Source organism: Tamandua tetradactyla, chromosome 11 (assembly GCF_023851605.1).
Source record: "Tamandua tetradactyla isolate mTamTet1 chromosome 11, mTamTet1.pri, whole genome shotgun sequence".
Taxonomy (NCBI): Eukaryota; Metazoa; Chordata; class Mammalia; order Pilosa; family Myrmecophagidae; genus Tamandua; species Tamandua tetradactyla.
The window spans coordinates 57,535,439-57,551,011 of record NC_135337.1 but is presented as its reverse complement, the minus strand read 5'-3'; the positions used below and the strand labels follow the sequence as shown (position 1 = coordinate 57,551,011).

Below are 15,573 nucleotides of genomic sequence, written 5' to 3'. Positions count from 1 at the left end.
GCCAATAGGATGTGTCTATCACATTTGAAATTTTCCCGATCTGATAGATGAGAAATGATGTGTTAGTATACTTTTAATTTGCATTCTGCTTATAATGGGCAAGATTGAGCATTTAAAAATATGTTTGAGAACCATTTGTACAGTCTTAACTGTGAATGGTTTGTTTAGGCTTTACCCATTATTCTATTGATTGTTGTGTATTTACTAATCCACTTTCAGGACAATTTATAATTTATCTCTTTGTCTCTGAAATGAGTTACAAATAGTTTTCTATGACTATATCTTTGGTAATTTTTAGACATGCTGAAGTGTTTTTTAATACTTCAATTGATGATATATAAATATGAATTATTTATATATATATGTATGGAGAGAGACAGTTGTAATTACAAAGGCCTTCCACAATACAAGCTTTTAAAAGGAATACCCACTTTTTTTCTTAGTACGTTTCTGTTTTTTTGCTACATGTAAATATTTGGTTCATTTAGAATTTATTCTGATAAATATTGTGTGGTAGGAATCCAGTTTTTGTTTTTCACAGATGACTGCCTATTTATTACAATATTGTTTTTAAATAGCTCAAGTTTTCTCTATTGACAAGATTTTAAAATATATATATTTAGGCTAATTCTGGGATTTCTGTTCTTCCACATTGGACTGTCTACTGATTCATTTGCCAGCACCACATTGTCTTGAAGATTGACATGTATTTTAATACCTGGTAGAGCAAGTTCTCTATAATTGCTCTGATTTTTTCGAAGTTTTCCTGTTATTCTAATTTATTTTTCATACGAACTTTAGAATCAGTTTGTCTCCTTTTAGAAAATAGCACTTGGCATTTTAATTTGAAGGGGGCCAAATGTTTAGAATAGTTTGGGGAGATTGAACTCAGTGATGGGTCTTCCTATCCAAGAAAATGGTTTATCTGTCCATTGGCTCAAGTCCTCTTCTTAGCCTTCAGGAGTTTATTTTATTAAATTGAAATTTGTATTAATACAACAGTAGATTCCTACTCAGTTGGAAGAAATGATATAAAGAGATCCTTGTATATTTTACCCAGTTTCCTCCAATGGTAACATTTTTCAAAAATATAGCATATTAGCACAAGCAGGATATTGTATTGGTACCTTCACAGATTTTATTCAGATTTCTCCAATTTTACTTGTTTTCATTTGTGTGTATTTAATTCTATACAGTTTTATCATATATATATATACATATATATATATAGGTTTGTGTATCTATTGCTACAATCAAGAAACTGACTTCATATAAATCACACACATTTCTACCATTCCTCTTTGTTGTTTTTTATATTAAAAAGGGATTGTCTTTTACATGATATATTCTGCTTATTGTTTATAATGAGTGATGATTATTAATTTTTACTTTAAAATTCTGTAACTGCTGTATTACTAATTTCTCAAATTGCTTTTAGTAGCTGCTTTAGTTTCTTAGACCACTTAAAGCAGATACCATAAAATGGGTTGATCGCAACAATGGAAATTTATTAACTTACAGTTTGAGGCTGAGAAAATGTTGAAGTCAAGGCATCATCACAGTGATGCTTTCTTCCTGAAGACCACCTGCCAGTGAGTCTTGGCTCCACTGCCACATGTTAAGGCACAAGGTGGTGTTTGCTGTTCTCTCCCTTCTCTTCCAGGTTTTGTTGATTTCAGCTTCTTGTTTCTGTGGCTTTCTCTCTCTCTCTATCTATATATTCCTTCTATTCATAAAGGACTCCAGTAAGAGGTTTAAGCCCCATCCTGAATGAGGTGGTCACACCTTAATTGAAGCAACCTCATCAAAAAGTCCTATTTACAATGGGTCCACACCACATGAATGGATTAAATTTAAGAACATTTCTTTCTTTCAGGGGTACATACAGCTTCAAACCACAACAGTGGGTTTTCAGTTGGTTCTTCAGAGTATTCAGTCACATCAACTGCAAACAGATGTACTCCTTCTTTTCCAAGTTTTTACTCTGTAAGTTTTCTATAATAATTACATTGGCTGGCATGACCACAAGTATGCTAATAATGGAGAGCCTGAGCATCCTGTGTTTTTCTGACAGTAGAGTGAATTCATAGTGTTTACTCTATTATGTGGAGCTATGGTAAGAACAGAAGTGGAAAATGCATAAGATAAAGGGTCAATTTTGTGTTTTCTTTTCCTAGAGAGCTGATTAGAATAGCGGCAAATAACGGTGAATGAACATATCAGAAACATTTTTAAAAGGAGTCATTTTGTGAATCTGTTTAGTCACAGAAACATCCTAATTATTTTCCTCCTGAATGCCCACCCCTCAAATTCAACAGGTAGCAAGTCTCACAGGTATGCCATCTTGGAGGGTGGCTCTAAAATGCTATCACCAAAGTCTTGGGTTTTATAGAGACTTGGGCTTTCTGTAGTCTTTATTTAAAAGTTCAGCCAAATAAGTGCTTTCTAGTACTTTTTTACTTAGCATTTATGGAATCTTTAGCCCTTATTCCTTCAACAGATATTTTATTTATTGAGCAGTTGCAATGTACCCAGCTTTTTTTCTAAAATAGGCAGATAAACAATGACCAAAACAGAGTTTCCATGCCCTCTTGAAACTGAGGTTAATTTTCTTTGAAATGATCTTACAGAAATTTCACTGCTGAATTTTTAATCACCAGCAAAGCTAATGTTTATATTTTATGTCTCTTATTATTAGTTTTACCAAGAATATAGTGTCTAGGCCACCTTGTTACTTTGTCTCTCAAAGAATTAGATATACCCCTAATGTAAAAAATAATATTAGTATAGAACTCTCATTGAAAATTTAATTTTTTTCCTTCTGAAGAATGTTCCTCATACTTCTATGGAGGTTAAAGTCACTGGATTTAGAGCTGGGTTCTGGATTTAAGTCCTGGGCTTATCACCTTATCACTGGTGAAGTTACTCAGTCTACTTGAGCTTCAATTTCCTTTGTCATAAGATGAAAATAATAATATCCAGTTTATTAGGAGGATTGAACAGTGAATGCATGTAAAGCATTTAGCATGGCACATGGAAAGGGCTCAGTCAATGGTGGCTATTTCCAATTTTATTATTATAATAAATGTGTATTATATTTTCAAGTCGTGGTTCCTAAAAGACCACCTTTCTACGATCTTCTGTTGTAGAGATTTCTTTTTATCATCTTCTATGAATAATTCCCATATTTACTCTGCTCTTTATTTTTGTTGTTGTTGAATATGATGCTTTGCATTTTTATTTAATGAACTTTTTTCTGCTTTTCTGTACTTATTTTGCCTTTGGCTTGTGGTGATTTCTCAGAAGAGTGAGCCTTGTGGTATTCATTTTTCTTCAATGTATCTTCTTGCAGACAGACGATCTTGCAAGAAGACTGAGACCCTAGACTTCCATAGTGGCCAAAGTTGCCTGCACAGCTGCACCTAGGAAAACTCTAATCATTGATGACTGTTGCGGCAGTGAAAGCTGCTCCATGGTAATGCATGGGAAGTATTTTGAATACGAGGTCAGGTAAGATTGATTTCTCATTGTTTCCCCAAGACCTAAACAGTATAGAAGCAACTCCAAATGGTGTATTAATCCCTGAAATAGTCCAAGAAAGGGAAAGGAATATAATCTCAGCTTCTGCCTTGGTAGTAAGCTGTGACCTAGCACACAGAACCACTCTGGCACTCAAAGGGAAATGTAGATACAGTTGTAATAAAATTGTTATCAGAAAATGCATGGAGATGTCAAAGAAAACAAAGGAACATTGGCAATCCTGGGTTCTTACGCAGTCATGATGGCTCTTTAAGTAAATAAATGGATTTGGGGAAGTCATTACATTTTTCAGTGATAGTTTTATCAGCTGGGATGTCAACTATAGTGTGGTTAAATTCACAGACTCTTGAGTTAGATGCCCTTGATACAAATTCTATCTTTGCTGTTGAAGTTCCTTACCCTCTCTGTTTCCCAGTTTTCTTATTTGTAAAATGAAGATAAGAATATATAATTCATAGGCTTGTTATGAGAATTAAATGCATGGAAAACGTTTTAGAAGTACTTAATACTCCCTTTAGGGTGCCATTTAGTAGGGCTCAAGAGTGTCTAGCTTTGAAATAAGAAAGACCACCCTCTGCAACCCCCATTATCAAGGCGCAAGAAAGCACCCACATCCTCAGAGTAGGGCGGCCCTTCTCAGGGCTCCTATCTCCATCAGTAGGAGTCAAAATCCTTTGAACTCTTCCTGTTTCTGTCAGGACACCCTTGCATCTCCCTTCTCTCAACATTTACAGCCTCTCAACTACTTTTTGCTTTTGGTATATCAGAAATGATGTCATGATGCCCTTCATCATTGGTCATATGCTTCTTGGTATCTCTTACTCTGGCCTCTAATTTCATAAGACTTTCTTTCTTCACATCACTTAGCCCTGTCCCCCTCTGCTGAAAAGCAAGACTTCTATGCAAATCATTAATACAATCCTCTTTATCTTCAATTGCATCTATGAATTTACTCTCCTTTTTTTCCTCTAACAAAGCATGGCTCTATCCTGATAATACTTGGATTTCTGCAGACTTTTCAAATAAACCTATTTTGTTTCTCAAACACTTCATACCCTTGGCCCCGACATTTTAAGGCCATTGTTCTCCATATAATCCATTATCTCTCCTTCTGTCATTTGAGCACTTCTCAGGTTGCTATCCTTCATTCCAGTTAACAATTAGATTATTCTTTTCTTCCAACCCGACTCCCATTATAATTCTTGATAATTTCAACTTTCATTTTGATAATTGTTCATATGCTCAGCTGTCATGAGTTCCTTGACCTTCGGTCCTCCATTGAGTTTGTCCTTCATCTTTGCTTATCCACTCATTCCCATATTTTATCCTTGATCTTGTCATTACCCCTACTATAAATTTACTAAAATCTCAATTTCGTGTATCCCATTTTGCAACCACCACTTCTTCTTTTCCCCTATTCCAAAAATCATTTGACCTGGCAGACCACAATCCACTGACTAATTCCTGTAATCTTCTCTTCCTGTTTTACTCTGCTTAAATTCCATGGACATTCTTTATAATAACCTTGTTCCATAGACCCTATGAAACAAGGTTATTATAGGTCCTCATCCTTTGCAGTGTATCTGTGTTCTAGATTCCATTCCTTCTTGCCTACTCAAGAACACTTCCCCAGATATTTTCCTTTATTTCTACCAAATTATCGTTCTCCCTCTCTACTAGACCATTTTTATCAATGCATAAATGTGCTTTAATTTCTCCAATTTAAAAAAATACAAACTTTTTAGATCCCAGTCATTCCCTAGCTTCTCCCCAATTACCAACTCAATTCTCTCCTTCCCATTACAGAAAAACTTGTTTAAGGGGTTTTCTATACTTCATAGCTCCAATTTTCCCTGTCGTTCTTTCTTAAACCCAGTCCCATCAAATATCTTTTCCCAACACTTTGCAGAAACAGCTCTTAAAGAGGCCAAGAAATGACTTCCACATTGCTGAGTTAAATGAGAAGATGGCATCAATTCTCAATCCCCTTCTGACTTGACATTTTGCAGTATTTGATACAGTTGGCTCTCTGGTTTAAAACACTTTGCTTCCTTAACAACCAACTTGTCTGTTTTTTCTTCTACATTTCTAGCAGCTCTTTCTTCACCTCTCTTTCAAATTCCTTGTTTCTTTTCCTGGACTTCTAAATACTGTAGTACCTCTAAGCTCAGTCCTTGAATTTCTTTTTCCCTGCCCCTACTTCTTTCTTAGGTGATGTCATTCAGTTTCATGGCTTTGAATACTGTTCATGTGGCAATGACTCCTAAATGTATATTGCACCTCCAACCTCTTCTCAACTCTAGGTTTTTTTTTTAAGATACGCAGATAGAAAATTTATTAGATACACATGTAAGAGGATACGTGGGCACTCTTGCAAAGACAGAGGTCAGAGAGATGAGAAGCAATAGACAATGTGGGGCTTGTTTTAGTTTGATAATGCTGTTGGAATGCAATATGCCAGATATGGTTGTTTTTGGTTTTTTTTTTTTTTTTTTGGCATGGGCAGGCTCCGGGAATTTGACCTATGTCTCTGGCATGGCAGACAAGAATTCTGCCACTGAGCCACCATTTCACCACCCCTTTTTTTTTCATTAATATATATCACTTTTTTTTTTTTTTTGCATGAGCATACACCAGTGGTTGGCTTTTATAAGGGGAATTAATTGTTATAAGTCTACAGTTCTAAGGTCATAAAAATGTCCAAATTAAGGCATCCAGAGAAAAATACCTTGACTCAAGAAAGGCTGGTCTGGGAAGACATGGCTGGTGTCCACTGGTCCTTTGGTTGCTGTTTTCAAATATCTTCCCCAGGGACATTTTCTTTATGCATCTACAAACATTTTTGTCTGTGTCAGCTCTAAAGCTTTGTCCAAAATGGTTCCCTCCTAAAGGGAACTTGAATGGGCAGATACATCTCCATAGAAATCACTTAAATAAAAGGTCCCACCCACAACTGGATGGGCCACATTTCCATGGAAACAACTTACTAAAAAGGATTCTGCTCACTTTTAGGTGGGTCACATCTCCATGGAAACAACCTAATCAAAAGATCCCACCCTAAATAATAGATCTGCCTCCACAAAACCTGATTAGGAAAAAGAACATGGCTTTTCTGGAGTTCACAATAGCCTCAAACCAGCACAGGTCTATTTTCTTTAAAGATTATCTCTCTTTTCCCTGTTCAGGGCTTTTGCTTCTGCCCCACCCCCCTCCTTTCTCCAGGGCAGTGCCTGGTAGATAGTACATTTGGTTGGGATGTTTCCACCCATCTCAGCAGATGATTCACTCAGGTGGGGGCCATTTGGCTCCGGATGGATTGACTGTCACTGGGTGTTTTCTGTAAGTGGTTAGCCCCTGGGCAGGGTGTCTGTGCTGGACACAGGCCCTACTGATGTTGATTAACCATCCTTGTTCAAGGGCTCATTCATGGTTTCTTTTTCTCTCTCCACTCTCTCCCTATTCTTGCCTTCCTCAAATTTCCCCTCAGAGGCTTCTTGTTCCTTAATCTTAAGAGGTACTTAGGGATGATGGTCTGTTTTCTGTAGCTGCTTATGGCTTGTTAGGGGGTATAGGCCCTTCCTCATGGGGTATAGAACTTTCTGGCTATCTCGTTTGAGAGAGGAAGAGTCCAGAAGAGTGGTCTGAATGCTAAAAATCTTTGCATCAATATTAGTTTGGTAAGAAAGACTTCTAATCTGGAAGAAACAAGTTTGGTGAGAAGTTTAAAAATGTAAGGGCTGATCAATAGTAAGGGGAGGATAAATGTGAGTGAGTTTAGGAGAAGTATGAGCTAAAAGAGACTGGGGAAGAAGGTACGTGTGCTAAGTTAACGGGTGCAGGAATGAGGCTTAGGAGGGGCTTGACTGATTGGACTTCACGTTTGACTGCCATGTTGGTCCAGTTATTCCCTCAAGAGATGTTAGTATTATTTTTTGGTGGCTAGGGCAATGAATTACTGCTTTTTTTTGGTAAAAGCATGGCACTTAAGAAATTGCGTGTTTCTTGGTGGCGGTTAATTGGGAGAAAGTTTTGCTCTTTCATACAGTTGCATGAGCATGCAGGACTAAGAAGGCATAGCCTTTTCCTTTTTCCTAGTTCTAGAGCTCAGTTGAGGGTAATTAGTTTTGCTTTCTGAGCTAAATTTCCTGGGGGGAGGGTTTTGACTTATTAAACTGGGAGTCCTTACTGCTTAAGAGAATAAAAGGAATTTCCCAGATGGGGAAGTTTAATAGTTTTAGAATATAGACAATATTAAATTTATGTTTAGCCCTAACTAGACTAGCATTATTTATGTGTTGCCGTATGGAGTAATCTTGACTTTCATAGCTGGAGAACATTTACTTTGAGTTTTAGGTATCATACAGATACTTAAAATTTTAGGGGACTACCGGGTTATACAAAGAACAAAACATTTTAGAATTTAGAAATAACGTTAAAGCGTAGGAGTAAATGTGATTGCTATAAGAGCTTATACTCTAAACTTATTTTTTTAATAAGCATTTTAAAATGAATTTACTTTTAGAAATAAAAAAATAACAGTTTTATATTGAAGTCATTAACTACAAACTATGGTTAGTTTAGACATGTTTTAGTTTTACATGTTTGCCAGGATTATGTTAATTGACAGGTAAAATGTAATTTTTATACTTGTTTTGTTTCTCTTAAAATTATTTTTGTTGAAGATAAAGTTCTGACATACAGCTGACAAACTTTAGAGAGCTTTAGAGTAAAGTAGTATAACTGACAAGCAAATTTGGTTATTTTTATGATTGTAACTTTTGACATTAAACAGATTAGTATTAGGAGAGTAACAATTTTTAAATATATGAATAAAATGTCACCCATGCAAATTTAGCTAACAGAAGAATAAAAATTTTCTTTTATCATTTTTTCATTATTTCATAATTATTTTATTATTGCATAAATGATTGTATTTTGTAACTGTTTTAATACTTTTTAAACACCTTTTAAAGGTAATATATAAAACTATTTTAGCACTTTATTTTTATAAGGTGAGAGAACAAATCTTTTGTAACAGTAATCCTTTAAGGGTGAAAAGACATCTTCTGAAATAAAGGATGATAAGGTTAACATAAATATTAACAAGGATATTATTCTGATATAAAGTTTTAATCTTTTATACAGAGTACTCAGATGGTTAAGTAAAAAACCCTCTACAACTTTTCATTAAGAGCAGTTTCACAGAGAGCAACATTGATAAGACAGACAGAATTTATTTATTTTTAGTATTTTTGTATTTATTATTTACATAGTAAAAGGTATTATATATTTTTCATAATATCATGATATAGCTGTGCATTTATCATCACACTTGACTGTTTTTCCTCTTTGAAAAGTAAAATACATACAAAAAAGCAATACATTTCAAAGCACATTGCAACAATTAGTTGCAAAACAGATTTCAGAGTTTGGTGTGGGTTACAATTCCACAATTTCAGGCTTTTACTTCTAGCTGCTCTAAGATACTGGAGATGAAAAGAAATATCAATATAATGTTTCAGCAATCATACTCAGTTGTTAAACCCTACCTTCTCTGTATAATTCCACCATCATCTTTGATCTTTCTCCCACTCTTTAGGGATATTTGGGGTATGCCCATTCTAACTTTTTCATGTTAGAAGGGGCTGTTGATAATATGTGATTGGGGATGAAACTAGCTGATGTTCTGGAGATTCTTCTGCATTTCAGGACTTGTCTGACCAGAGAACCATCTGGAGAGTGTAGGTATCTCGAAAGTTACCCTAGTGCATATAGAACCTTTGTAGGATTTCATATAATGCCCTAGCTATTCTTTAGGATTGGTATAAATGGTTTTGGTTGGGGTTTGACAAGTTACAATACGTAACAATGTCTAACTGAGGCTTGCATAAGAGTGACTTCTAGAGTAGCCTCTTGACTCTATCTAAACTCTCTCAGCCACTGATACCTTATTTGTTACACTTTTTTCCCCTTTTTGGTCAGAATGACACTGTTGAGCCTATGGTGCAAGGCACAGGCTCATCCCTGGGAGTCATCTCACATGCTACCAGAGAAAATTTCACCCCTGGATATCATGTCCTATGTAGGGGAGAAGGCAATGGTTTTACTTGCAGAATTGGGCTTAGAGAGAGAGAGAGAGAGGACACATTTGAGCAAAAGGCGGTCCTCCAGAAGTAACTCTTAGATAGGCTAAGCTTCTCCACTACATGCATAAGCTTCACAAACAAAACCTCAAGATCAAGGGCTTGGCCTATTTATTTGGGCGTCCATAATGTTTGACACAGTATCAGGTGTTTCTCTGGTAGTAAAGTTTAAGAGTTCCATGTTTTTTATCCCATCCCTCAAGGGACTTTGCCAATACTTTTTGATTATCTGCTTAATATACTCTGGGATGTATCCAGGTATTACATTAAGCTATGCAGGATTAAAGGTCCTCTTTCTTATTCTGGGCTCCCTGTATTTGGATTGTTTAACTGATCTATCCAAACAGGTTGAATTAGATTATTTGCTACAGAAAATTTAGGTTCAGGATGAAAAAAAACTTTCTTCCATTGGTCTCAGATGCCGCGTCCTCTTTTTCCTCCCCGGTTTGACACGGTTCCCTGGAAGGAAGGGCGGTGGCAAGGCGTTCAACGCCCCAAAAGAGGACGAGGCATAAAATGGTGTAATAGAAAAATACTGGGATTAACGACACTAATTGTGTGTTTCTTGTTGCTGCTTGTGCTCCAAGCATTATATCAAAACGAATCAGAAAGCAAAAGAATTGGAAAAAACGATACAAATTGTACAAATTGCAAAACCTTGTTAATGACTGTTTGGAAAAAATTAGGTTGGGACGCCCCCATTAAGCAAGTCATGCTGCAGATACAGCAGGCAGAAGTGCTTTTAGAACAAGTCACAGAAAAGTACCCCATAGAAAGTAAACACTTACAATTAAAAAACCCTGCATTGAGCCATCCTGGAAATTTACTCCCCCACCACGGCACCGGTCCATTGCTATAAAACAATAAAAAATCTAAGTAAACAATGTAACCTTTTAATCAAAACAAGCTAACCTTTAACCAGATTAAAATAGGTCTTGACATGTAGCCTCACCTGTAAAATAATAGAAACAGAAAGTCTAAACTCAGAAAACTGCAAACACAATGTCTGTGGTTTAAGCCAATATCTTGCTGCTATTAAAATCTTGTGTAAATTTTCCTAAGAAAATCAGAACGTGTACTTTCGCTTTGCTTCCCTGAACCTGTAACTTTACCTAAAACGTAAGCCATGACACAACCATGATTCTGTGATACCTGTTTCCTTGCCAAGAATAAGGGTATAAAATCAGTTAAGCAAAAATAAATCTAAGCAACTCTTCTCAGAGGAAAATTCTCTAAGCTGCCTCTTGGTGTTCTTCTCGCGCCGACGACCCTCCACACCTTCAAGCCCGTTCCCTCTGCTGCAGCTGGACCGCGGCACTCAGAGAATACATGAGGTTCTAAAATATAGACAGTGTCTTCCTTACCCATATATCCTGAATATCTTTAATCCCAACCTGATTGGCTTCATTCTTATCTGTAAATAGCAGGTTTTACATATATAACACAGTCTCAAAATCCAGAAAGAACAGTTATCACTTGGGACTAAATGTGACTGCAATAAGAGTCACATTAAAATCTAGGCCTCTGTTTTCTTATAAGTATTTTCTAAATGAGACTATACAATACTTGTTCTTTTGTTTATGAATTATTTTGCCTCACCAAAGATCCCACAAGTTCATTCACAATGTTGCATGCCTGACAACTTGGTACCTTTTTGTAGCAGCACAATATTCAATCACATATATATACCATTGTTTGCCAATTTACTTTCTCAATTAGTGCATCCTTCAGCCACCTCCATTCACTGGGTATCATGTGTAATGTCCAAACTCAACAGTCCATTAACACTCTCAATTTTAGATGCTTTCATTGTTCCCAAGAGAAAGATAACCAATAAACACACCCTCATCAAATAGAAAATCTAAACCTCCCTTTAACTCTTGTCCCTCCCGCTGTTATTTACCACTGGTGTTGCTGTGCTAATGTTGATATTTTCCTTTTAAACTTAGCCCATAGCATGCGATAGCTTTATCTATACCCCAAATTTTAAACATTCTTTGTACAAGATTCATACCTTTGCGGTAGTTCATGCAAGAACTTATTTATATTTCTAGTGTTAATCAGTGGGACACATGGGTCTCTACAGCCCCTTTCAATCATGTTCCCCTTCAATATGGGAATATTACTTATAGACCTACTAGTGAACCGCTTCACTTCTATCTGTTCCCTTACATTTAAGTTCAACCTCATTAGCATAGACCTACTAGTGAACTGCTTTCACTTCTATCTGTTCCCTTACATTTAAGTTCAACCTCATTAGCTAACCATTTACCCATCTCTAGCTTCTGTGTATCTCTAGGTCCCCTATATTCTGTGTTATAAGCCTCTGGTTTTACCTTTACCATGGTCATAAAAGTGGAATCATACAGTATCTATTCTTTGTGTCTGGCTTATTTCACTCAACATTATGTCCTCAAGGCTCCTCCATCTTGTCATGTGCTTTATGACATCACTTCATTTTACTGTTGCATAACATTCCATCATATATATATATATGTGTGTGTGTGTGTGTGTGTGTATATATACACACACACACACACCACATTTTGTTAATCCACTAGTCTGTTGATGGGCATTTGGATTGTTTCCATCTTTTGGCAATTTTGAATAATGTTGCTATGAACATCGGTTTGCAAATCTCTGTTTGTGTCACTGCTTTCACCTCTTCTAGGTATATACCGAGTATTGCCAGTCATAGGGCAACTCAATATTTAGTTTTCTGAGGAACCACCAGACTGTCTTCCATAATTTTCTAAGGAACTGTAAAACCATCTTCCATAGCAGCTGGACTATTATATATTCCCACCAGCAGTGCATAAATGTCCCAATTTCTCCACATCTTCTCCAACATTTGTAGCTTCTTGTTTGTTTAATAGCAGCCATTCTTTAAGGTGTGAGGTGGTATCTCATTGTAGTCTTGATCTTCATTTCTCTTAAAACTAATGAAAATGAGCATCTTTTCACGTGCTTTTTTTTTTTAATTCAACAATCTGTATTTTATTGTGTTGTTGTTTTATAAAGGCTGCACAGAAATCTGACAGAATGGGCTGGACTTAGTGACTTTGCTTCTAACAAATATGGCGGAAGTAACTTCTGAGCTTAGGTCATAAAAGACAGTGTGGCATACTTCTTTCTTCCTCTTGGATCATTTGTTCTGGAGAAGTCAGCTGTCTGGAGAAATCAACTGCCAAGTCCTGAAGACATTTGAGCAGCCTTATAAAAAGGACCATGTGGTGATGAAATGAGTCCTCCAGCCAATAGCCACCTGTGAGTGAGCTTAAAAGCAGATTTGACGGTTCCAGGTTCCCTGGCAGACAGCTTGATTGTGATCTCACAAGAGACCTCATGTGCTTTTTGACCATCTGTATTTGCTCTTCAGAAAAATGCCTATTCATATCTTTAGCCCATTTTATAATTGAGTTATAATTGTTTGTTGTTTTGCTGTTGAGTTGTATGATTTCTACAAGTATACAGGATGTCAAACATTTATTCAATGTGTGTTTCCAAATATTTTCTTCCATTGAGTTGACTGCCTCTTCATCTTTTTGACAAACTCCTTTGAGGCACAGAAGTTTTTGATTTGGAGGAGTTTCATTTACCTGTTTTTTTCTTTCATAGTTTGTGTTTTGGGTGTAAAGTTCAAGAGACTACCTCTGATCACTATGTCTTGAAGATGTTTCCCTATATTTTCCTCTAGAAGTTTTATGGTACTGATTCTTATATTTAGGTTGTTGATACATTTTGAGTTAACTTTTTGTATAAGGTGTAAGATAGTGGTCCTCTTTCATTCTTTTAGTTATCAATATCCAGTTCTCCAAAGTAATTTCTTGAAAAGACTATTCTGTCCCAGTTCAGTAGGTTTGGGGAAGTTGCCACAGGTTAATTAACCACAGATTTGATGTTTAGTCTCTGTGCTTTTGATTCAGTTTCATTGGTCAATACTTCCAATCTCTTTGCTAGTATCATGCTGTTTTGACCAATGTGGCTTTATAATAAGTTTTAAAATCAGGAAGTGTTAATCCTCCCACTTTATTCTTTTTAAAGATGCTTTTAGCTATTTGGGGTCTCTTTCCCTTCCAGATGAATTTGGTTACTAGCTTTTCCAAGTCTTCAAAGTAGGTTGTTGGAATTTTGATTGGTACTGCATTGAATCTGTAGATCCATTTGGGTAGAATTGACATCTTAAGTACATTTAACCTTCTTATCCTTGAGCAGGTGTTTTAGTCTGCAACCTGCAGAAATGCAATATACCAGAAACAGAGTGGCTTTTAAAAAGGGGAATTTATTAAGTTGTAAGTTTATGGTTCTAAGGCCATGAAAATGTCCATATTAAGGAAAGGTTATAAAAATGTCCACGTTAAGGAATCCAGGGAAAGATACCTAGGTTCAAGAAGGCTGATGATGTTCAGGGTTTTTCTCTCTCTTCTGGGAAGGCACATGCTGAAGTCTGCTAGCTTTCTCTCCAGGCTTCTTCAATGACTTCCCTGGGCTTTGTCCATTTTGTTCCAAAGGTCTCTGATTGAATGGACTCTGTTGGTCCTTTTGGCTCTGTGCATTGTAAAGCTTTTTACAAAATGGTTCTCTCTTGAAGGGCTCCAGTAAGCAATTCCATCTTGATTGGGTAGATACACATCTCCATGGAAACCATCTAATCAATTGTTACCACTCGCAATTAGGCGGGTCACCTCTCTATGGAAACAATAAAAAAGAATCCATCCAGAAATATTTAATGAGGATTAAAGACCATAGCTTTTCGGGGGTACATAAATAGCTTCAAATTGGCACAGCAGGAAATGTCTTTCCACCTACTTAGATCTTTGTTCTTTTTTTTAGTGATATTATGTAGTTTTCTGTGTACAATTCCTTTATGTCCTTGGTTAAGTTCATTCCTAGATTCTTGATTTATATTTAATTGCTATTTTGAATGGAATTTTTTTCTTAATTGACTCCTCACTTAGGTCATGGCTTGTATATAGAAACATTATTGATTCTTACACATTAATCTTATATTCTGCACCTTGCTGAATTTTTTTATTAGCTCAGGTAACTTTGTTGTAGATTTCTCAGGATTTTCCAAGTATAGTATCATGTCATCTGCAAATAATGAAAGTTTTCCTTCTTCCTTTCCTATTTGGATATTTCTTTCTTTTTTTTTTTTTTCTGCCAGATTGCTCTAGCTAGAACTTTTAGTACAATGTTGAATAATACTGGTGACAGAGAACATTCTTGTTTCATTCCTGATCATAGTGGGAGAAAGCTTTCAGTCTCTCTCCATTGAGTATGATGCTGGTTATGGGTTTGTCATATATGCCCTTTATCATATTTACCTTTGATTCTTACTCTTTGAAGTGTTTTATCAGAAAAGCATGTCGAATTCTGTTCAATAGTTTTTCAGTGTCCATCAAGATGATCATGTGATTTTTCCCTTTCAATGTGTTAATGTACTGTATTACATTTATTGATTTTCTTGTGTTGAACCATCCTTGCATTCCTGGTATAAACCCCACTTGGTTGTGGTGTATTATTCTTTTAATATGTTGTTGCATTTGATTTGCTAAATTTTTTTGAGAATTTTTGCATCTATGTTCAATAGGAAGATTGGCCAATAGTTTTCCTTTCTTATGGTATTTTTACCCAGTTTTGGTATTAAAGTGAAGTTAGCTTCATAAAATTAGTTAAGTAGTGTTCCTTTTTTTCTCAAAATTTTTGAAAAGTTTGAGCAGATTGTTATAGTTCTTTTTGAAATGTTTGATGAAATTCCCCGGTAAGCAGTCTGGCCCTGGGCTTTTCTTTGTAGGGAGGTTTTTGATAACTAAATCTCTTTACTTGTAATTGATTTATTAAGATCATCTATTTCTTCTTGAGTCAATGTAACTTGTTTATATGTTTA

The 15,573-nt window shown here is 35.9% G+C and overlaps 1 long non-coding RNA gene across 2 annotated transcripts in view; it reads right to left on the bottom strand.

Annotated features, from left to right (window-relative positions):
• The window catches only part of LOC143649532 (uncharacterized), a 45,763-nt gene extending 33,647 nt beyond the window's left edge, over positions 1 to 12,116 (bottom strand). The window contains exon 1 of one of the 2 annotated variants that reach the window (XR_013159089.1): positions 12,020 to 12,116. This is a non-coding gene — a long non-coding RNA (uncharacterized LOC143649532). Of the gene's footprint in view, positions 1 to 6,268; positions 6,504 to 12,019 lie in introns of those variants that run through there. The other variant, XR_013159088.1, reaches the window with a different exon arrangement.
• Positions 12,117 to 15,573: the final 3,457 nt, after the last annotated feature.